Here is a 24,313-nt window from a genome sequence, read left to right on the forward strand (position 1 = left end):
TTAGGGGCAAAGTTTTTAATTGTGGTAAAATTATGTGTTTAGATGAACAATTATTTTTGGTATGCTTTACACAGGTTCTATGGTGGTTTAAGGCTATTTCATTTAGGTCATTTAAGGTTTAAAATATCTTTCAATACCCTCTTTTTCCCTCCGTATACAAAGCCCCTAGACGGCAGGGGCGATCACGCTAGTATATAAAAACTTGGCTTTAAAAATCAAGGATTGAATAAATATAATATTGCTGTCTGAACCCTAATAGAAACTTATACTCAAAGGTTGAGAATTACGCAAATTGATGCATAAATTGTTTCTAAACACTGTCCTGCATTTAAATTTTGTTTATTGTGGCTTCGCCCATAGCATTATTGGTCGCTGTATCTAAAGTAGAAGGTAAAAAGGAAAAGGAAAAGGGATCAATCCCAGGACACAAGTAAAAGAAAATAACATAAAATATAGTAAATGTGAATCATTCCTTAAATGTTTTATTGGTTAGCAAAATCTGAATTGATAAATCAAAAAAAGCTTCCCCTTTATTATTGCAATACGCTTATATATGCCTAATTGTTATTGAAAAAAAAAATAGCCTTACCTGACGATTGTGTAAATCCGTAAGTGTCAGTGTAGTTTACAAAAATAAAAATAACAGGGATCGTAAGGGATAAGACAATCGACTATAAATAAAAAATAATATAAAATCATTGCCCCTTTTGTAGATTGGTACTATAAAAGTTTTGATACTGCTAGATTGTAACAATTGATCCAGATTTAATTAAAGTATCCAAAATGTTTAAGCTAATAAAAAGGAAGACTTGTTTATAAAACTTTTTTACACTAAGTCCCCTTTCTTATATACGAAAAATGTTTATTCACTTAATTTCTGTTCTTTCTGTATAAAATCCTTGTATCATACCACTCCCTAAAATTGTAACCTTTTTTATCCTAATTAACTTTTATTATGTTGTATTTTTAACACTCAAAATCATTTTTAAGCTTACACAAAAAGACTGTACGAATATCAATTTTGTTCAGTATTTTTTTTTTAAATTGTAGGTGTATAACTGGTATGTTTTAAATGAAAAATCAATAATAATAGTAGGAGGGTATGTTTTAGCCCATAAACAGGCTCAATTATTCGTTGTATTCTATTCGTTCAACTAAATACTCTGAAGAATTTTGAATTTAAAAAAAATCTATCAAATATTTGTGTAAATTTTTTGTTTGTTTTTAACTTCTTATTTTAAATTTTTTATGCTGATAAAAAATTATATGTACAGTCCTTTTTAATCCTAGGGTGCAGTTTTGATTTGCGTATTACATTGAAAATTTTAGATTTTAAAAATCATGCTCATTATTATATTTTCAATGTAAGGATTTTAATAAAGCCTTAATTTCAATCATGTTCTAGACACTTAAAGGGCATGTAAGTCAGGGATCTAAGGGGATAAGACAAAGGCCGATAAAATGATGTGCATCCCCATATAAAGGGTGTTAAAAAAATAACCGATCGCTCACAATGTGAACCACCATAAGTACTTCAAATCTTGGAGATAGACCCCATAATGTTTAGAGTTTTTGATGGCGCATGTAAAGACCTTTCTTTAGACACCTTAACAAGGTTTCTAACTCAATCTATGCCAATTTGACATAAAAAAGACATTCCCATCCAACTTTGAGGCATGAGGGCTCTGTTTAGATTGTGTTAGAAACCTTGTTAAGGTGTCTAAAGAAAGGTCTTTACATGCCCCATCATAAACTCCAAAAATTATGGGGTCTATCTACAAGATTTTAAGTACTTATGGTGGTTCAAATTTTGATCGATTAGTTTTTAAAAAGACAAATTTGTAATAAAATATGCACTTTCGGCGTATGGCAAATTTCTCTGAAAGGGCTAGGTCTTAAGCTCTATGGCTCTGGAAGGGTGAGTTGATTCAAAATTCAATATTGTTTTCTCATTGTCATTGCTTGGGCATGAATTGTATTATTTTATATTAGTTTTGGACCAAAACTGTTAGGTTTATATTGAAAAAAGTGAAGCGATCGGTTTTTATTTTAATACCCTTTTACACAAAATTACCCCAATCTGTAGATTATGATTAGTGGCTGAAACGTTTGAACACTCAACTTTATTATCCAACCAATCAAAATTCACAAAAGTCCCCAAAGTTGTTAATCTAAAGAATAGAAAAACGTTATTGTAAAACTTTAGGGACTAGTGTAATAAACAGCCCATTGTCTCCTCTCTCTACATGTAAGTAGCGCAGCTACCCTAGAAAAGTTTAAAAGTTTAAACATTGCTACTTTTACAAAACCAATCAAGAATAAGTCTCCAGATTGTTCTAACCAACGAATGAGAGAACCTGTTTGTAAAAACTTTAGGTACCAGTATAATTTACAGCCTAATGTTCCCCCCCTCTCAATCACTAATTGTAATCTACAGAGAGGTAATTTTAATTATTATTATTGGGAATGATTGTTTTTTATTCGTTCAGACAGCCAGGCATGTCCTAGTCAAAGAGTAGCTTTGCTATCTATAAATCACTGCAACACATATTTCGCATATCTAACCCAGCGGATATTATGTTAATTCTATAAACTAAAGTTTATTACTTATATATGTAGTGTTAAGAATTTAGTATTAGTAGAGAAATTGGGATTAAACTCGTACTTGCGTTAACATATCCTTATATAAAAGTAACAAGATGATTGTCTGTATGTCTCTGTTCATCCAAAGATCTTGCTAACCGCTGGACCGATATGGTTCTCCGTTACAGTGAAGCTTCCTAAAGGCCCATGGAATTTAATAACTTTTTGGGGGGATTGTACCTATACCCTGTCAAGCGAAACTCCCCTTGAAACATCCTTCCCCCCCCCCCCTCCCAATTTAAGTATCCAATAGACAAACAGACATTTAAAATAATATACTAGCCTCGCTTGTGTAGATAGATCAAATCTAAAATTTCTATGGAGGAAAGTGGCAAAATTATATAAAAATTTCCAAGTTAAAATAATATATCATATTGATATCATGCTGTTATCATATACTACCTATATTGTCAGGGATAAAGGGATGGGACAATGGAAAATAAATTATTCTTTATAAACAAATCTTAATTAATTTTTATCATGTTATGTTTCTATGAATTTTCCTTACTTTTTTACATTTTTTTTACATTTTAACAGTCTCTCTTTGTGGCTGTATGATAGGAAACTGTTAAACTGAAATGGTTCTCCTATGCAATAAAGCTTCCTATAGGTCCAGGGCTTGCTTATAACTCTTTTTACCCTTCCAATCTCCAACCCACCCCCCCCCCCCCTCCTGAAAAGTTTTCTTTTTAAAGCTATAATTGAAAGTAGAGGGCTGACTTAACAAACCACCCTTCCCTTAAGTACCCTAAGTGTCCTCTATGAGCGTAGCCGCTAGTAAATATAAGAGTAGCTGTGATACTTATAATATATGATAATCATATGAAATTTGATATGAATTATTCATATTGTAAATTACTTGCTATTTCATATAATATCATCTTATAGAGGGATATGACACTGGAAAAAAATGTCTAAAACTATTCTAAAATTTATTCTGGCAATTATAAATAAAAGATTTTTAATTGTTAGATTTTCCTTAACATTTATAGTTTGTCAAATTATGACACTAAAAGTCAAAATCCTTTCTTGTGCCATTGCAAATGAGTTGCTTAGTCTTATCAAGAAAGCCGTTTAGGAGATCTTGTTTTACAAGTAGACTGTCATATGACTAATCTAACTCATGGATCTAAAGAGATAAGACAATAGTTGATGATTTGATGTACATTCCTAATGATGATACACAAAACTACATCTACTGTAGATTACAATTAGTGGTTGAAGCGTTTGGGTATGAAATTCAACAAAAGTCCCGAAAGAAGTTAAGCCAACGAATAAAAAACGTTTTTATAAAACTTTGGGGACTAGTGTAATCTACAGAACAATGTCCCCTCCCTCTTTGCATCTACCTACTAAAATTTCATAGTCTACACTCTATTCTAATAAACGAGGAATGCTGGGATAGGACAATGATAAAAAATTTATCCAAGAATCTGAATTTGTAAAATTTTAGCATACAAAATTGTAAATAACAGGGGGAGGATAGGGTTGTAGATTAATTTAACTATTACTGTTCTCTCCCTTCCTGGCTAGATACTACCAGTGATCTAAAGGGATAATACAATGGCTGATAAATTAATGTACATAACCAAATGATGATATACAAAATTACCCCTTCTGTAGATTAAAATTAGTGGTTGAAAAGTTTGAACACTCAAGTAAAAAAAACAATCAAAATTTACTATTGTCCCTAAAGTTATTAAGCCAACGAATAAGAAAACTCTGGGGACTTGTGTAATAGCTAGCCCATTAGTCTCTTTCTCCCCGGCTAGAAACTCCTGACGAGAAGTCTCATCAATTTAACTTTAATCTAACTTCATCAGTAAAACTTGTTCATGAAGAATATTAAAAATCAGCTGCTGAAAAATATATCCTTATTATAAAAGGGAAAGAAATAACGACAGAATTGACAACTTTAAACAATGATCAACGTGCCTCGAAGAATTGAATAATAGCCTAAAACCAGCACTGAATTGATCATAGGCATTTAAAAAAAATATAAACATACGAAAATAAGAAGATAATTGCCCCCCAACTAGCTTTTTCTATTTATTTAATTTAGGAAAAAGATTTTGTCTTTCGCTGGTTTATCTCTTAATCCATAATTTTAAGTTTAAAGTTTTCATGTCTTAATTTGTATCAGCAAGGATAAAAATAAATATCAAAACTTCTAAAGAAAATCCACTGTGACCCCTCTGTCCCTTAGAATATCTTTTTTCATTTAATAATTCTCTTTATAGTGCAATCTTTTCTCCCTATCTCCACACCTCAGAATATTGGACTATGTTGCCAACCCGTGTATACTTATCTATGGCAGTCAGGCAGGGAGGCAAGGATATAAGGGATAAAACAATGTCCGATGAAATGATGTAAATCCCCAATGATGATACACAAAATTACCTCATCTGTAGATTAAAATTAGTGGTTGAAACGTTTGAACACTCAACTCAATGCATAGACCAATCAAAGTTTACTAAAGTCCCAAAATTTGATGGGCCAACGAATAAGAATACGTTATTAAAAAACTTTGGAGACTAGTGCATTTAACAGCCCATTGTCCCCTTTCTTTTTTTTCTCTGGAGGGAGGGAACATTTGACTGTACTTTATACTGGTCCCTCGTTTAAAAAAATAAGGACTTCTTAAAAATCTTGATTACTTTGTATAAATATACAGTGTTCAATCTTTTCCACCAATAAAGTTAATCTAGAGAAGGAGAGATTTTGTAGAAGATCCTTAAAAATAGGTAAAATAAAATTGAAATGTATTATTTTTACATTCTTATTGGTCTGCATTCTAAATTCTCTTCAAGATAGATGAATTGTACAATAGGTGTCAAACTTTTTTCATCAAATCGTTAAAATCTCAATTATCTAAACGATTGAAAAGAAATTCAACTAAATTTATAAACATAAAATAAAATATTTTATTTTTGACAAAAATTAATATTGAATTTGAATTACTTTGTTTATACATTTAATCTTTTAAAATTACAACAACTTAAAATAGAAATATCAAAGTAATAGATTTTAATAATAAAATTGGTATAAATTAAACTAAATGGCAACGTCTTCTGTGGATGGATGGTTTCAAGAAAAAAATTGTCGTACTGAGAGTTTTGAATCTTGAAGAACACAATGCTACGAAGACTATCTATCTATGTATAGACTATTCTCACGTCCGCGGTAAATCTACTCTACACCACCTCCTCACCCCCCCCCCCTCCCTCCCTCTGCAAAGAGTTTGTAAAAATGTTGGCTTAGTAGTGTCCAAACTTTGAGATACAGAGCGAAAAAGGCCTGTGCGTGCGCATTTTACATATTTTGTGTTGAATAAAATATTTATTAGTGAAAGAGTGTTTTTAACACTTTTGATATACTTGATACAATAAAATAGTGAGAATAAAAATAAACAAATAAAAGTGATTTTAATATATAGTGAAAAATATGCTTTAAAAGGTAATATCGTTATACTTTTTGTTTAGTTTAAAATCAATGCTATAGATATATGATATGATTTATGTTTTGAAATTTTTCTATAATTTTCCCTAGTTATTGTAATTGTATTTAGTTGTTTTTTTCTGAAAGGAAAAAGGGAGAGATGGTTATTATATGTGAGATATATGTTACAACTAACAGTATGATCAACTGGGTTTCACAAAAAAAATCTTTTAAAAATCTATCTAAAGATTTTTAGTTTTGAAAATAACAAAATTTACCCTCAATATTATAAATAACTTATTTAAAATCCTTAGAGAAAAAAATAAAAATTTATATCTTTAGGTAATCAATCATTCACTTAATTAAAATATCGTATTAAAATTTCGATGATTTTTTTATTTTACAATAAATTATAATAATTTGTTGTTCATACTGTAAATGAGGATTTGTATTATCTGTAATTGCAAAATCAAGGTCTTTTCAAGTAAAGAATTTAAAAAGAATTCTAATTACAAGAGTACTTTATCTCATCATTTCTTCTATCTTATGGTTCAGAGAAAATACTATGAAAACAAGAATCTTTTTGAATATAATTTTAGAGAATATTGACAAATTTCCTTTTGAATGAGGGAATTTTTCAAAATATACTTTTCTATTTTATAATTAGAGCAAAACACTAGAGGATGAAAGGTTTAAATAACTGTATCTCCCCATCGCATCAACCTTGTGCAACCTTTATATGGGGTCATTGAAAATCAACCAATGGTGTCGCTTATATTAACACATTCATGTAGAGGAAAATAGTTTAGAAGCGACGAAAAAGGTCTTTGAAAAAGGAAGGGAGGTAGTTGTCTGTATATACATCTATACTATAGATCTGTTATTTTATATGATTTGAGATAAAAAAGAATTAAAGACATGTTAATAATTCATTTCGTGTAAAGTGTAAAACATTGAGTAGCCCACACAGGAATGCATCATCTTTCAAAAAATGGTTATGTTTATTTTGGTCAGTGTATTATTTATCATAGGAAAGGAATGCTCTAGCCTCTAGAGGCCCTTGCCATGGGTTCAGTCAATTGGAGGAATCTCTATGGGTGTAATTTTTTATGTTAAATGATAATATTGTTAGATAAACCCCGAGGGGAAGGGACATTGGGCTGTTAATTACACTAGTCCCCAAAGTCTAAACAAATTTTGGAACATTTATTGAATTTTGATTGGTTGGTTCATTAAGTTGAATGTGCAAACGTTTCCTCCTCTTATTGAAATCTACAGGAATAATTTTGTGTATTATCATTGGGTTGTACATCAACTCATCGGTCATTGTCTTATCCCTTCAGATTCTTGGATAAACCACACACATAATGCTTCAAATGCCTTACTAGTTTCTCTCTATCTACCATTCAAACTGAATGCTTTGCACACTTTTATAATTGCAATGATTATTAATTGCATGGGTTCATACTGTATGTACATCTAGAAGTAGTGCACTTTTCCACCACTCAATTATAACAGTTCTTCGCAAATATTGCATTATTTTCTTTGTTGATTATAATGACAGCATAATAATTTACTAAAGGTTATGAATAAAATATTTTTTTTATTCTTTTTAAGAAAAGTATGTTTACTTCATTAACTTAAAAAGTTTAATCATCAGAAGACAAATCTGAAGTTTGTCGACTTTTCTAACAATTACAATCTAAACAAACATTTTTAAAATTTTGTCTGGATGAAAAGTTGTATGGAAAATATATTTACTTCAATATCCTAATAAAGTTTAATAATCATGTTAAAAATGTGTACGTCCTTTGTCAACTCAAGAAATGCAGTAATTATTCAACCACTTATTCAAAAGTATAATATTACAAAAGCTCTTATATCCAACTTTCCCCAAATCTAAAAAAAACCTTATTCTTTTTATTTTATCTATGACAATTGTATACATTAAAATATGGCAGGTATTATCAATAAATCACATTACATCATATAGATTTAACCCCAAATTACACTGGTTACCAAAGTTTTATAGCCACGTCATCTTATAATTTGGCTAAAAAACACTTTTATTGGTAATATTGATTGGTTCCAAACTATTTCATTTTGAGTATTTTTTATTATTGGGGTAAATATAATTTTTTCCTACATTGTCTTATACCTTAAAATTTCTGTAAAATTATGACTTGTTAAAATTGTTAGTGAAATCAATATTAATGCTATTGATCTATCCATGATTGATATTCACAGTCAATATGTTATTTATGTAAAATAAAATAAATATTCACACATTGTGGTGAAAGTTTGTGTGTATATAATTGCTGCGCTTACAAAACTGCAGAAATTTTATATTTTCAAATATATGCTTCCGTAAATATCACATTAATAAGGGTTTCGTTATAAATAAACCCCGTAAAGACTGTTGGACTCTATCGAAGAAATTTTAAGAGTTTATATTAATTACGTTGATTTAATAACGACAACATTTTTTGACAGGGAATACGGAAAGAGGGGACAATGGTAATAAACCTAATCTTTATTTATTCTCCATTATTCTACCCTGAATTTCTGTAAGTTTCTTTTATATTGTAAATTGAAAAATAGGTTCTTTTGTGATATTTTTGGAACACCGTATAATTTCATATGATTTGACTCTGGATAAATCAGTACTATATATACCTAAAATTGTTATTTTTTATAAAGGAAAATATGGCCGATAAAATGATCTGTAACCCTATTTATGATTAACAATATTACCCCGCCTGTAAATTAAAACTTATTTATGGAAAATTATGGACAATGATAGCGTTTACTACCCAATCAAAGTTTAAATTAGAGTGTTTAAGTACTCTTTTTATTTACAGTTTAAAAAATATAGAATTCATCCTATTTTTTGTTGGTTGGTTAGTAACATGAATTTTAATAACATTACTGTGTGAATAATAAGATATATAAGTTTTCCGGAATTTTAATGTTAGGGGGAGATTTGAAATCTGCATCAAATTATAAGGATTTTTTTTTTATAAAATTCGTTTTTTGTATAATTCTTTATCTAAAAGTGGAAATGCATTTTAAGTTAATTAATTTTGACCAATAGGATAGGTGGATTTTAAACTACCTGCGCTCTAATTGGTTGAATGATGTACGCCATCCAATCAGAGCGCAGATTTTTTAAATCCACCAATCACAGATGCCAAAATTAATTAACTTAAATTGCATGCTTTTAGATAAAGAATTATAGAAAAAACGAATTTTATAAAAAATCCTCAAAATTTTATGCAGATTTCAAATCTCCCCCTAACTTTAAAATTCCGGAAAACTTATATATCTTAGTGAATAAGCTTACAATTATATTTTAGTTTCAGTGAACAGTCCTTTTTACAAAGTTTGAAACCGTCTTGAATTCAGTGGAAAACATCCGAATAAAGGAATTAATGTTTAATGTATGGTATATTAATCTTTTATAGGATTAAATCAATTTATTTTGTGGACCATTTCTTAAAAACCATACGATACATTTGTTTCAACTCGGTATTGAACCAGTTTATATATCCACCATAACAAATTTGAGAGTAAGATGTTTAACCTATCCTTAATCCATGGAAAATAATATGAAATTAATATGGTGGATCATCACTTGTGCATATTGGTTTCAATATTAGAAAAAATACTATTTATAGCTTAATGATAAGAGTAAAAAAATGTAGTTTTGTACAAAGTACCCTCTTGAGCATCGATACCCCCCCCCCCTAAATTAAAGTAAATTTTAAAAAAATAGGTGTGAGCAGTTTTTTGTTTGTTTATTTATTTCTTTGAGTATGGTTAGATTAGGTTATATTGAGTACTGGGTAACCCCGCATGGTTGTGGCCCCTGTACAAATTATACATTGGAAAACATTTGTGTCAAAAATGGGGTTGGGGATTCAGTGCTCAACCGACCACTTGTTGGAAAGCACCGGTTTGTGCTGTAATAATAATTGTGACTCTCCTGCTTAGTTAACTTAGCGGTAACGATAGTACACCTATAAATAAATATTGATAGAGATAACAGGGTTATTATTAAATATGAATTATATTCTAGAGATGTGGTCATTTATTAAACGCATAGTTATACATGTTAAACAATATTCTGGTATTATACCAACATATACACGTGTAATAATCAGGGATCTAAGGGGATAAGACAATGACCAGTGATTAATGTACAATACATCCCCAATAATGATGCACAAAGTTACCCCTCCTGTAGATTATATTTAGTTGTTGAAATGTTGAACACTAAACTAAATGAATCAACCAAAAATAATTCACTATAGTTCCCAAAGTTGTTATGCCAAGGAATAAGAAAACGGAAAATTTAATAACTTGGGGACTAGTGTAATAAATATTCCAATATCCCTTTCTCCGTCTCGGCGTGGTAATACACTGTCAATTTTAGGGAGTTACATTTCATGTATAGGTTTCTATTTTGAAAACCTAATTTTAGATTTATTGTATTTATACTGGTACCCAAAGTTTTATCAACACATTATCTTCTTCTCGAATGACTGTATGGACCTTTATTAGATTTATTGGTGTCCAAACGTTTCCACCAATAATATTCATCTGCAGTTGGAGTAATATAGTCATATCAAAAACAATTTGTCATCCCTGGAGCGTTGGGAGCTAAAAACATTTTTATTAAACGCCCTATAATTGATTTTAATTAATGTAATTGTTGGTTAACACAATGTTTCCTAGTCTAACAGAGAATATCAAAATATCTATTTAATATATCGTTATTATATGATTGATAAATTTGGGAAAGGTGTTGTGATTAACATATTGTGAAGGTTTCCCTCAAAGTGCATTGTAGAGCACTGAAACCTCCCCCCCCCCCCCCCTAATATTTTGAAATAAATTTAAATTACAGGAAGGTGAGGGTTAGTTTTTCGTTTGTTTGTTTTTTAGGTTAGGTTAGGCTGTATGGGTACAGGGTATCCCACCCTGCATGGTTAGTGTACCCTACAGCAGTTATTTTTATTAGTGTCCTTTACTGCTACTTGTTTTAAGAATGCTATTTAATGTATATGTTAATGCTTTTCTAATTAGAAAATTTTATCATAAAAATTACACATTGTCAATATTATATAGTATTTTAATCTGTAATTTGCAATAGATTAGAAGATCAATGTTGTATATAAAAATCCAAAATCTCGAGGCTCTATATTCGAATAAATATGGAAGGGCAGTAAAATAGCCTAAAACCATAACCAGACTTATTTATCAAAATAAAAACCATCTCAGGACATATAGCCTGTAAAGGAGAACCATATTGGTTTAGCGGTTAGCAAGATCCTTCGCTACAGACAAAATACAGTATTACTTTATACAATAGGATAAAAAATGCCTTATGCATAGAATTTTTTTTACTTTTTACACTGATACCAATTTAACTTGTGTTTAAAAATTCTTCCTCATATAAATAGATATAGGTAGATAACACTAAATTAAAATAATGTCATAAATTTATTATGATTATCCTACCAATTAGTTTCCTACGGCTTTTAATGGCTAAAAGTTTGGATTAGCAATTTTTTTTTCAAACATTTTTATGACTTTTAAAGTTTTCTTTCGCAAAAACAGCGCGTCACAAAAGTAACAGGGATCTAAAGGGATAAGACATTGTCCGATAAATTGATGTACAGGTTAATGATGAAACACAAAATTACTCCTTCTGCAGATTACATTAGTTATTGAAACTTGATTATTAATTAACCAACCAATCAAAATTCCCTAAAGTTGGAAAGCCAACGGATAAGAAATCGTTATTATAAAACTTCTGGGACTAGTGTAATTAGCAGTCTATTGTCAAAATTTTTTTGTTCCAAAATAGTGCCTGACAAAATAACACTTTAATTCTTCTGGTGAAAAAGTTAGAGGCAAAACAGTTGTCTATCCATTAATTTGTATTACACTATTTTGATAAGATAGAAATAGAATCATCCTATTGATTTAAACGCTGAATGAATATTGTTTAGTTAATTAGACAAAAGGTTAAAAATTTCTATTTCTATATATTATTCTTAGAATCCATCCATTTATCTTAAATTCATTTATTTATCTTCAAATAACAATCTGTTTTATTTGCATTTATGATAAAATGCATAATTTTAAGCTGGTTCTAAGACTATTCTGGTAAAATAAATAACAGCATTGCATCAGGCTAGCCAGAGCAGAAATTTTACTATCATATTTTGGCAATAAATAAGTATGGAATTGAATCTAAATAAAAAGTTTGGCAGTTAAGATTTTCCTCAGCTAAGTGTTTTTGCAATGATTAAAAAAAAACTTTGGTCTTAGCCATGGCGTTATAAACAATTTATATTAAAACTAGCCTCTGGGAACAATTAATGTGGGTGATACCCTCCCCAAAAAATGATTACAAACCTTCACTGGGCCTGTAAGAAGCTTCATTGTGAAGGAGAACCATATCGGTTCAGCGATTACCGAAATCTTAAGCTAAAAAAAAACTTTACTACTTTAGAAGTAGGATTGACTTACAGCCCTTTTTAATACAAAAGGCTATTAACGAAAAATTTATATTTTTTAGTGTTTAAACTACACGTTATAAATGATATCCGAATAAACCATAAGTTTCTACCGTTTATTTTTCAAAATATGATTAAGTTTTTCTATGCTATTAGTCTATTATTTGATTGGTAAGATTGTTTGGACATTTTCATTTCTTGTTTCTCATTGCATTGAGTGTCCGTTCACACTCACAAACAGGAAAAAATGTTCTCATAAATTAATCAGGAATCTAAGGAGATAAGACAATAAATTCATGTACATCCCCAATGGTGATACACAAATTTTCCCCTACTGCAGATTACAATTAGATTAGTGGTTAAAACGTTTGTAAACTTAACTTCATGAACCAACAATCAACATTTAATAAAAGACCCCATAGTTGTTAAGCCAGCGAATAAGAAAAGATCATTATTAAACTTTGGGGACTAGTGTAATAAACAGCCAAATGTCTAATCTTAAACTTTTGAGTATTATTTTAATCAATACTAGTGGCAACGTCCCTAACACATCAGGGCCATGTATTTGAAGGATTTGACTGGGGTGTATAATAATATCTTAAAGCTATACTAAAATAGACTAAAAACACCACAGGACCTATGTGAAGCTTACCTAAATTAGAGAACACAATCGATTTAGTATTTATTGAGATCTTGTATTTTAGGAAACACTTTTACCATCTTCCCAATTTCGATGTAATTCAGTTTTTAACGATATGTTTTTTATAATACATGTCATTGTTCGTAATTCAAAACGTCGAACTTGCTACGCGCGCAGATTATTAGATAGTGTTTTTACAATACACACAATTTTCCCTGAATTTAACAAGAAAAAAATTGCTTGCATTTTTAACTTTCTTTAGTTTGTCTTTTGTAATTTCATGAAAAAAATAAAACATATAAGAATAAATTTGTTCATTTGAAACTGGTAAAGAAAAAGAGGCATCATTGTTTTTTTTTTAATTTTAGCTATTTTCATTGCCCTTTTTTGAAAGCGGCAATGCATGAACAACGATTATATTTTGATTTTGTATTCATTTCAAATTCAAATTCTACCTTTGCGTGATTTTAATTTTTGGCGGATTTCAAAAACTTTTTATTTCATTAGTGTCACATTGCAATATTTATTAAAATGACTTAGTGATTCCACTGTTATTATTCAATTTTATGGAACCGATAGAGGGGCTGTTAATCGCAAAAACTTCAGAAACTTTCCTGCAAATTTAATTTTATTATTTTCTATAATTTAATAAGGAAATTTAATATTTATTGAAAATATATTTTGCCCTTTCAGTAGAAGTGAAGCTACTCTACATATATATGACATGTCCGAATGTCTGTCTGTCTGTCCGACTATCTATTACCTACACAACTCTTTCTATCTCTCCCACATTTTCTTTCTCTCTAATTCTCTCTTTCTAATTATTTTTTCTCTTTCTCTCTCATTTCTTTCTCTCCTCTTCTCCCTTTTCTCTCTCTCTCTCTCTCTCTCTCTCTCTCTTTCACTCTCTCGCTCTCTCACTCTCTCTCTCTCTCTCTCTCTCTCTCTCTCTCTCTCTCTCAATCTCTCGTTTCTATCTTTCTATATTCTGTTTCACTCTTTCTCATACACACACACTCTCTCTCTCCCTCTTTCCAATTTTATCTCTTTTATTTTCTCTTTTATTCTCTCTCTCTTTCTCTATGTCAAGACTATCCACTTATGGACGTGAATTTCCTTGTTCAGTTTAGAATTAATGATAGAATCACCCCTGAAATTTAAAATTTGAATATTATTATTATTATTTATTGTAGTTATGATTCTCCCACCAATTATATCAATTTACTGTCCTAGATATAAAAAATAGTCAATTGTATTTGGACGTTTATTTCCTTTTAGTAGATTAGCAAAGCTTCGCTACTATCTTATATTGTCTGCATGTCAAAGTAAAAAGCTATTTTTTTATTTCAAAGTTTTCTGCTAGTTAAATTGTCAGTTTTATTTTGTTATGATTTTATAGAGGTATAGAGGATACGCAAATAAAATTTATGGACTATATAATTTTTTCAAAATTCAGTAGACAGTTTCAAAATTTATTTTACAAAATATAGTTTTCTTAAAAGCTTAAAACCGGTTTAATATTGATGAAAAAATATATAACAGTTTATGATGAAAATGATCGCGAAACACTAATTTTAAAAATTTTAGTTTACAGGAAGAATGTTTTTTTTTCGTATAAAAATGATCGAATGCAAATTATTCCCAAATGTTGCAATTTATTTGCCAAAAATTCGCACAGCCCTATCAAACTATTATGCTTGTATTATATCAACAAATTTTACCGTAGAAAATATCTATAATATCAGCCATTAATCTATTTATGGAGCATTAAGAAATATACAAAGTATCATATTGATGGGATAACTCTTTCATCCGTATATAAATGTAACAGGGTGTTTGTTTGTGTGTCTGTCTGTACCCACTCTACCGAAGGACACCCCCCCCCCCCTCAAGTGCCACTAGATGCCTCTAGTAGTGTAGCCGCTAGTAAATAAAGAAAAACATAGATGTTTCAGTGTCCAATCAAGTGACGACGTACATACATCAGCGAAAGAAAAGCCTCGCTTCTGGAAACAATCAAACAACAATACTCTGTATTTAAATTTGATTTGAAAGTATATGTTAAAAAGTAATCAAATCCATTATGTCTGCAAGGAGGTACAATTTTAATTCTTAAATTTGATACTGTGTATGGCCTACGGCTAATTATACTTACGTCCAAGAACTATATACTTACATATAAGTTTAAGGGATATATTTAGCGAGTAAATTCTAATGATGTTAAAAATATGTAAGAAAAGAAAGAATGCTTTAGCTTGTTTTAAGCGTAATTTAGTAACTAACACCCTTCAGATCTTTTGAAACGTATGGAATCAAAGGGCTGCTGAAATAAATGCTTGCAGATTGCTATTAATAAAAACAAATAACTCAACAAATTTATAAATGTATAATATGCTTGAAAGCCTCAAAGTATCAGTATATATTGGTAATCCATTAAGATAATTAGCTCTACTTAGGTATAGAGTAGCTTCACTACTAAAAATCAACATTTGCCTTTTTCTTTTCTCCCTGGTTATAAGAAGTTTCTGTCTTTTTTCTTAATCAAATGGAGGGATTGTCTTAATTTTGAAATGCGTAGCAGCTCTATAGTATAATATAATCTTATTTACTTCCTCAACGTCTACGGATATTATATATTGCAGCTATATTTACTATATTTAACCTATTCTGTCCATTTGTCACCCCTTTCATTTTCTATTTACTATCTTTCTTTTCTTTTTCATTTTCTTCTCTGTCTATCTTTCAATTTCTTCCTCTTTCTTCATCTTTATCTACATATATCTTTATTTTTCTCTATTTATCTATTTCTGTCTGTCTGTCTGTCTCTCTCTCCTTTTCTCTCTGTCTCTCTCTCTGTCTCTCTCTCTCTCTCCTTCTATATATCTCTCTCTCTCTCTCTCTCTCTCTCTCTCTCTCTCTCTCTCTCTCTCTCCTTCTCTCTCTCTCTCTCTCTCTCTCTCTCTCTCTCTCTCTCTCTCTCTCTCTCTCTCTTGTAGTTTGTTTTGCTCTATCTTTCACTCTCTACTTTTTAATATGTTTTACTCTTTTTATCTCTTTAAAGCTGCTAATCTATGAACACTTAGATCTTTGTTTGTTTGTCTAGTACCTTGCATTATACCCTGCAGCTATTTCCGTACCTTTAAATCATTGTCCAGTAAATTCAGTGCAACTTAAAAAATAACAATTTTTAAGCAAGGATGGCAACATTCATAGAACAATAAATTCTGTTCAACTTAAAATTAACATTTGTAAAACAAGGATAATAAAATTCATGGAATAATTGATTATTGCTTTAAACTTTATATTAGTTTATATTATTTAGGTTATATTCAATGCAACTATGATACAATGTTTAAATAAATATGACAATATTCATATAAACGGATTGATATTTTTATTAATGTCGAGTTGATTTAATGTAATATGCTTTTTAACTTGTATTATTGTATATTATTCAGCTATTCTAATAAATGATATGTTGCTCATTCCATCTGGTTTTATACTCTAATTATCATTGTCAAAGATTATTATATTTATTCATTATGTTATTATGTTTTTAGGTAAGTTTGACTGCAAGGCCGCACTACTACTAATACATATAATACTTTTTCTTGTGATACTTCCACAAGGAGGGAACAGTGGATTGTTAATTTAACTTCTACTAACATTTTTATTCTTATTCTCATTCTATATATAAACAAAATTTATACAAAAGTTTTAAATCTACAAAAGAGGTAATTATGTTTATAATCATCGTATGCGGATTTATATCAGTTTATTGTTCATTATCTTATCCCCTCTGACATTACAATCACATATCTTCCTTGTTTATTTATTTATTATTTGATTGATTCTTGAATTGCTTTATCGCCGATTGTATTTCAATCTAGGACAGGGAAATTTTTCTAACGTTTCTACTTTATAATTCGAAATTCCACTACGCAACTTACTTGTTCGGTACATCGGTCTATCGGTCATGCTACATTAGTTTTATTTAAAGTTTTACAATTTTTTGTTATGTATCATATCCATTGCTCTTTTTCTTATTACCAATGTAAATCTGCGCTATAACTTACTTTGACCGTTTGTCTATCCATGATTTTTCTTACAAAATATTATGCATAATCTTATTCAAACCAAGAAAAACTTAATAAGATTTGTCTAAATAATGACTAATTTTATGTCATATTTGTTTTAATAATTCTTGTCCCTTTCCCCTGATATTTATTTTAAACGCAAAAAATCTGTTGTTTAAACTCCTTGTAATTGCTTCAAATATAAACAAATTGTAAACATTTTAAAACAGCAAGGTCAAAAATGTCCATAACTTAAAATAAATCAAATCATTATTTTTAAACTTTATAGCTTTTTTTCTTTACTAAAGATTATTCCAGTATGGCTTCGAAGCTGCTCATCAACCGCAGGATTAGAACCGGTTCTTAGCCATACGGATAAATGATGTTTAGCATCTATTTTCTCCCCCAGTTTTTGGCCCTTCGGAATCTCGGGGCTAAAAGAACTGGTTTTAATCTTATAATTGTACTTTTACTATCCTCGGAAAGCTGTCTATAATATAATGCGATAAATAACTATTCTATAATTTTACTTTTTATCTATATATAAGGCTGGCTAATCTTACAAAATTTACAGGATAGTATATGCTATATGCTTAATTTTTTTTTTTATATACTATCGACTTTAGTATCATTATAAATGGCAGTGAAAAGTATTTCACTTATAATCATAACATTTAGTTGTAAAGAAGTCGACTTAATTTAAATTTTCTTTTCAGTCAACATAAATATGTCGATATCATATCAGAAATAACCACTTTCTTGAAGTTATAAAGTCGACATCAACCAGTTAAATAGCATATCGATAGAGTTCCAATTGTTTTGACAGGGTTCAATATTTTATTGTACGAACAAATTAAATTAAAGAGTAGCTTTCCTACTTTTAAAAACACACATAGTATCATAAAATTGGCCTCTCATTAACTTTTATAGGCCTCTTGTACATTCAATTTTTTTCTCCTTATGTTTGTCGTTATTTTAATCGTTTTATTGACTTTGTTTTAAAAGGAAAAGGACGCTCTGTAACATTGACTTTTTAGAATGTGTGATTTTTTTACAGGCAGATAATCTAAGAGACGGATAAACAGTCGAAGTTGATTATAGAGCAGCTTTACATCTAAAAAAAATTATTTTAAATTACCAATATAATAAGGTTTTTTAGTGTTCTTTTAAGCTTTGTTTAAAGTGGATGGTTTTAGAAGCTATAAAATATACAATTTTAATTAAGGGGTGGTCAAGGTTTTTTTACACTGGTACCCAAAGCTTCATAACCACATTTGCTTATTCGTTTGAACTAAAACTTTTATTAAATCATAATTGGTTGGTTTGAAACTAATATTGTCCAAACTTTTCCACCAATAATTCTACTCTAATGAAGTGGAAATTTCATTCACCATTGGAGATCTATATCAATTTGTTATTGTCCATAGTCTTATCCCTTAAGGTCCGTGAGTTTTTGCTTGAATTTACTTATAGTTTTCACTCTTCCAAAGTATTCATTTAGATACTATTGGTTGATTTTCAAAGGCCTAATTGAGAGTCGGTACAAGGTCCTTGGAATTGGGACATACAGTTATTTAACCCCTCCCCCCTCTAGTGCTTAACCCTAATGTAGATATTAAAGGGACAAACGAACAGCTATACCCATATTTATTGAGTAACTACGCTCCCATAATTGTAACAGATACCACAGAACCGTAATAAAAAGTTTAACATATTCGTACCTCAAGTGATAGATATTTATGTATTGGGGCAGGAATATTGCAACGGAAGAATACCTAGTTCTTGAGTTCATACCCATGATTTGCTGGCCCCCGAAGGTTTATGCAGTGTTCTAGCACCTACAAAACGGACAACAAAACATTTGATTGAAAAATATTTGTCTGAAAGTCTTAAATGTTCATGGTAATTTATCAATAAGTTAAAATTTCTGTAGATTAAAATTATAGGTGGAAAAATTTAAACAGTACTATTTCGGCCCAATTAGTGTTGATAAAAATATACTAATGTCCCCTCCCTCCCCTATATGTACTATGATATAATTTAAAATTTTAAGGCAAACTAAATTTTTCTTGATAATGAATATATCTGTCCCGACTAGAAGTGATCTGTAATTGTTTTTTCGGTTCCTTTGACCTATGCCCACCAAAAATAGAACACTACATTTTTTCCCTCCTTCCTAGTTAGAAGATTGATAATAGGTTAACCAAGGACGACGACATTGATAGAAACATTCGCTTAAACCAAATATATTATTTTCAAGACATAATTTTACACCTGCTTGCGAGGCTTATAACATTTTGCTTATTATCCTACGATTCGCCATTTAAAAAGAGGGATATTTTTGTCAAACTTATGTTTAAAATTAACTCGCCTGTAGTTTAGTATATCCATTATTAGCTTTTATTTTGATAGGACAATTTTAATGATAATTTTAATAAAGCGTTATAATATAGTTCTTTTGCAGGTTTAAGTCTATTTTTGTTTTAATCAAGATGGGGAATTATAACATTAAAACCTCTATAAAGGTGCCAAACTTATTGAAATTAAATTAAGACAAATGATTAAGTTAATACAATCAAAGGGTTTCTATTTTGCTAGTGGACCTACAGAAGAAAAATGTTGATGTAATGCAGCTTCGCTTCCATAAGAAGGAACGTATGACTGGCTGTCACTTTTATTTCTTATACATGACTCAAAAAGGTTGAAAAAGTGGATGAGATGGGGGGGGGGGCACTTTTTTTGCCCTTCATCCACCACTTGTAGCTTCCATAAGGAAAAATATCGGGCGTATATGGAACTTTTAAATTAGGGGTTCCATTACTAAATCTATTTATGTGAGTAGAGATAATTCATTAGTATAAATAAATTCGAAAAGCCAGATAATTTATGCAATATTTTAGCTGAAGAAAAATAATTTGCCTGTATTTATTAAAGTTAAATATAAATTTGTTCATGCAAATTTTAAATAAATTTTCTTGAATCTGCATATAACTCTTTCTTACCTATTCTACTCTTTATACGCCTATTGTAACATTTAAGGGGTTAATAGGGTAGCGCTTTATATATATGTGTGTTAGGGAACCACAGATATATTCCAGTTTACATTTTTAAAAGGGACTTTAAAAGTTAAAGCTAAAAAATTTGAGTGGAGGATTGTCGTACCCATGACTTATCTCTAGAGGCACTTGAGGTAGGGGGGAGTCCACACCCACCGCGCCGTTTTAAATTTTAGTTTTAAAAGAAAAAAGTTAAAAAGATATTTATTTGATATTTCTCTTGGGAGGGTAGTGGTACCCTCCCATAAAATAGTTTTTAAACTTCCCATATTAAGAAATAGACTCACATCTAGCTACGTTAAGTAACTTTTTTTCCATTACAACATGCAAAAATTTGTGGGTCCCATAATGTATATGGCATACTAAACTTTTTTATGCAACATATAGTAACCAAAAATACAAAGGTTAAAATCAAAGGAGCCCCCTTAGAGCAAAACTACTCTACAAAAATTATGGTCTTTTTTTCGGGGATTTAAGGGATAAGACAGTTGATTTTTAAATATTGATGAAAAGTTTAGACAAGCTTCTAAAGTTTCAACGAATTGCAAGACGGTTCTATAAAACTTTTGGCAAAGGGGGCCTGTATAATCCAAAGGCCCTTCCTTTCCTGCAGTTATCACCAACATACGAGTTTCTTTATATTCACTAACCCCTTCCTTACCTATATTATTGAGGATTAAGATTGTTTGGCAAAAAATTAAATTGCTTCATTTTGAAGAAGTTAGTTTTCAAGGTTTTCTGGTAAATAGGCTTGTAAAATCTGCGAAAATAGGCCTTACGTGGCAACATTAAGTCAACATTTTTAGTTGTTCCTATAGTTAATGTTACATAAACAACAATATACAATTGCAAAGCAAATCTGCTGTGATACTTGTTTTTAATTAGACTGTAGAATCGGACCAACAACTTTGGTGGTTTCACAGAATACAACACAACACAAACACAGGATATTTTGAATTGGGTGTTTTAACAAAGAAGAAATTAGTTGGAAAAATTATAGTTTTGAAAGCTATTGTGTCTAAAAAAAATTTGAAGACTGTAGAGTAAAATAAAATGTAATTATGATTTCAATCTAATATTTTTTAGTTGATGGATAATTTGATAATAATGTTGTTTATTACAACGTGTATCATAATATTTAAAAACTATATGGTAGAAAATGATAGTTTTCTTCAGTTAAATTAAAAAATTAATGAATTTATTGGGTGAGTATATTAACTAAGTTTTAATATTGTACGTAATGCATAAACACTTTAAAAGAGGTTATAAAGCTTTTTTCTGAAGTGGTATTTCTCATAAATATATGAAAGAGAGAAATAATTACTAAAAAAAAAAATATTCTAGTTTAAAAAGACTATATGACTTGTGTTGATCCTATATACTATTCCTGATCTATATCTGATTATTTACAAATATAAATAGTTTACATTAGGACTCAAATTTTACATTATAAACTTTGACAGCAACGCTATTTTAATAATTAACGTGATTTTTAATATAAATATATAGGTGGAAATGTAATAATGAAAAAGATTTATAGAAATCTCGATGAAAGTTTACTTTAAATACATTTATTTTTTATGTTCTACTACTTGATTTTATTTATACATGTCACTATTCCCTGCGGGAGTATGAGGCCTTTGCACCTAAACTTTACAAATGTCAAACCAAAATTGGGGTGTTTTTTATAAATATTAAAATTAATCCTTTTTTATAACAGCGAAGTTTTAGGGATTGGAATAATCAAAGATTGGAAAGGAAATTGACGCTTAAAACAATTTACAACCATTTCTTTATCGTTATGTTTATCATCTACTAATGGCAGAACGGGTTGAATATAATAATACAATATTCTTTATTTTAATAACAATTATAGCATGCCATAGTCCAACATCAGGATCTTAATACAATAAACCAATCTTAGTTCAAAATTCAAAAGGTATGAGAAAATATTATAGGTTTATCTTTTATTTACATATGCTAGTTTTTATAAACAACCAAATCTAAAACAAAGATGTTTTAAACCGACCTTTTAAAAGTATTTAGATATGAAAGATGTTAATATATGGTTCACAAGTAGCGAAGCAATAAGAAGTCAACAATGATTTATAAGGAGTGTTGGAAATTGTCATGTGTGACGTCATAAAAATACGTCTAAAAAGGAGAGATGTGAGGAGAATTGGGAAAGGAACCCCGAAAAAGGAAATGAATTTAGACGTATTTTTATGACGCCATACAGGACACTTTCCTTTTATTCTTTTAAAATACGAAACTAAAGGAATTTAAAGAGAAAAGTTTGCTTTAGAAATTTTTATTTATTGCTATTAATTTTATTTTATCAATAAATAAGGAAGTACGAGTACATTCAAATAAGTAGAAAAGAAAATGAAAAAAAACTTTTAAAAAAATTTTAAGCTTTTTGTGAGTTTACTGTTTATTTGAAACAAAACTTTTTTAACGGAATATAATTGTTTAAAATCACTGAAAATTAGGCAAATTTAAATGCTTTAAAGAATTAAGAGTGCCATTTTAAAAGCAACGTTTAAAGTTTTTTTTATTATCGAAGATTCTATTAATTTCTGACTATTTTAAACATTATCCTTTTCATAATTTCATCGACATGTTACAGAAAGTGTCATTTGTGACGTCATAAAATTACCTCTTAAAAGTAAGGATGAGAGAGGGAAAGTAAACCCCTAAAAAAGAGATGGATTTGAACCATTTTTATAAAGTCAAACATAACACTTTCCGTATCTCCATTAAATCTATTTTGCTAAATGTTTTTGTTGACATTATTAGCAACAAAATTAAAGCTGAAAATAAAAAACTCAATTTGCTCTTTTTCGCTATCCAGAAGATATTTTAATAAATTATTATTGTTATAAATAATTGTTCATTGATTAGATATGACTAGGCTCCTAGTCTTGTAACATTGGGATGGCGGAAACTAAAATTAAAGTTCATTTTCCTATCCCTCATCTCTGCTTAAAGCCCTAGAGGTCAAATAATTGAAGAAAAATTGTTGAAAAAAAATATTCGAATGTACAACATTTATACATGCGTACAGAGATAAGGATATGGCAAATAAAAAATAATCCTAATTATTGTTAAAAAAATCATTCTGTAATTGATAGCAGAAAGAAACAATTGCACTCATTAATATCTTTGATTAACAGAAAAGTTTAAGGCAAAATAATATAAAAGCGTTTTTAACACCTATTCATCAATTAATTTATCTTAAATCAAAATAATGGATTGGGGAGGGTAGTTTTTTTCCCCAATGTCACTGTCGGGTGACCCTACCCTGCAGGGTTACCCTGTACCCAATATAACTAACCTAACCTTACCTATAGTAATAAAAGAACAAACGAAAAACTTCAAAATAAGGATTCTATGTAGTCGACTAGGCACTTTGAAGTAGATTGGATTATCGTGCATAAACCCATCCCTATATCCTAGACACGCATTACGCATTTGTACTCAGAAATGCGTCTTGAAATTGCATAAAGATTTTGCTGTAATTCCTTTTCTTACTTCCCTATTATTTACATATTAATTTTTAGTTGCGTAGCAACTCTATAATCCATGCTAGTTGCCTAACTGTAGCTTACCATAGGAAAACAATAAACAGTTTATGAAGCTCCTCTATTTAATATGGAACGAATATTGGACAGTAAATTATACTGGTCCACAAAGTAATAAAGTTATGGATACTTTACTTCTATCATACAACCTTCAATGCCTAAAGTTTCCTCCAATAGTTTTTATGTACATTAAGGGTAATTCTAATTATCGTATTTTGGGAGTGTACATTAATTTATCGACAATTGTCTTATCCTTTAATAAAGATCTTTTGTATACAGATTTAATTAATTTTACAGTACAAATTGAAAGATTTAATATTTAAGGTTTAATTTCATGAAATTCCATCTC

General features: G+C 29.7%; 2 protein-coding genes across 4 annotated transcripts in view; both read left to right on the plus strand.

The window, feature by feature from the left end:
* Positions 1-24,313, plus strand: part of LOC145334613 (cell death-inducing p53-target protein 1-like) — a 345,932-nt gene that overhangs the window by 164,542 nt on the left and 157,077 nt on the right. The gene's annotated exons all lie outside the window — the stretch shown is intronic.
* LOC145334610 (uncharacterized) overlaps positions 5,901-24,313 on the plus strand; it is a 167,601-nt gene continuing 149,188 nt past the window's right edge. The window contains exon 1 of the mRNA XM_080180134.1: positions 5,901-6,099. The gene's annotated coding sequence lies outside the window, so the exon portion shown is untranslated. The remainder of the gene's footprint in view (positions 6,100-24,313) is intronic.

Source organism: Acartia tonsa, chromosome 12 (genome assembly GCF_053477335.1).
Source record: "Acartia tonsa isolate MP-2025a chromosome 12, ASM5347733v1, whole genome shotgun sequence".
NCBI classification, from domain to species: domain Eukaryota; kingdom Metazoa; phylum Arthropoda; class Copepoda; order Calanoida; family Acartiidae; genus Acartia; species Acartia tonsa.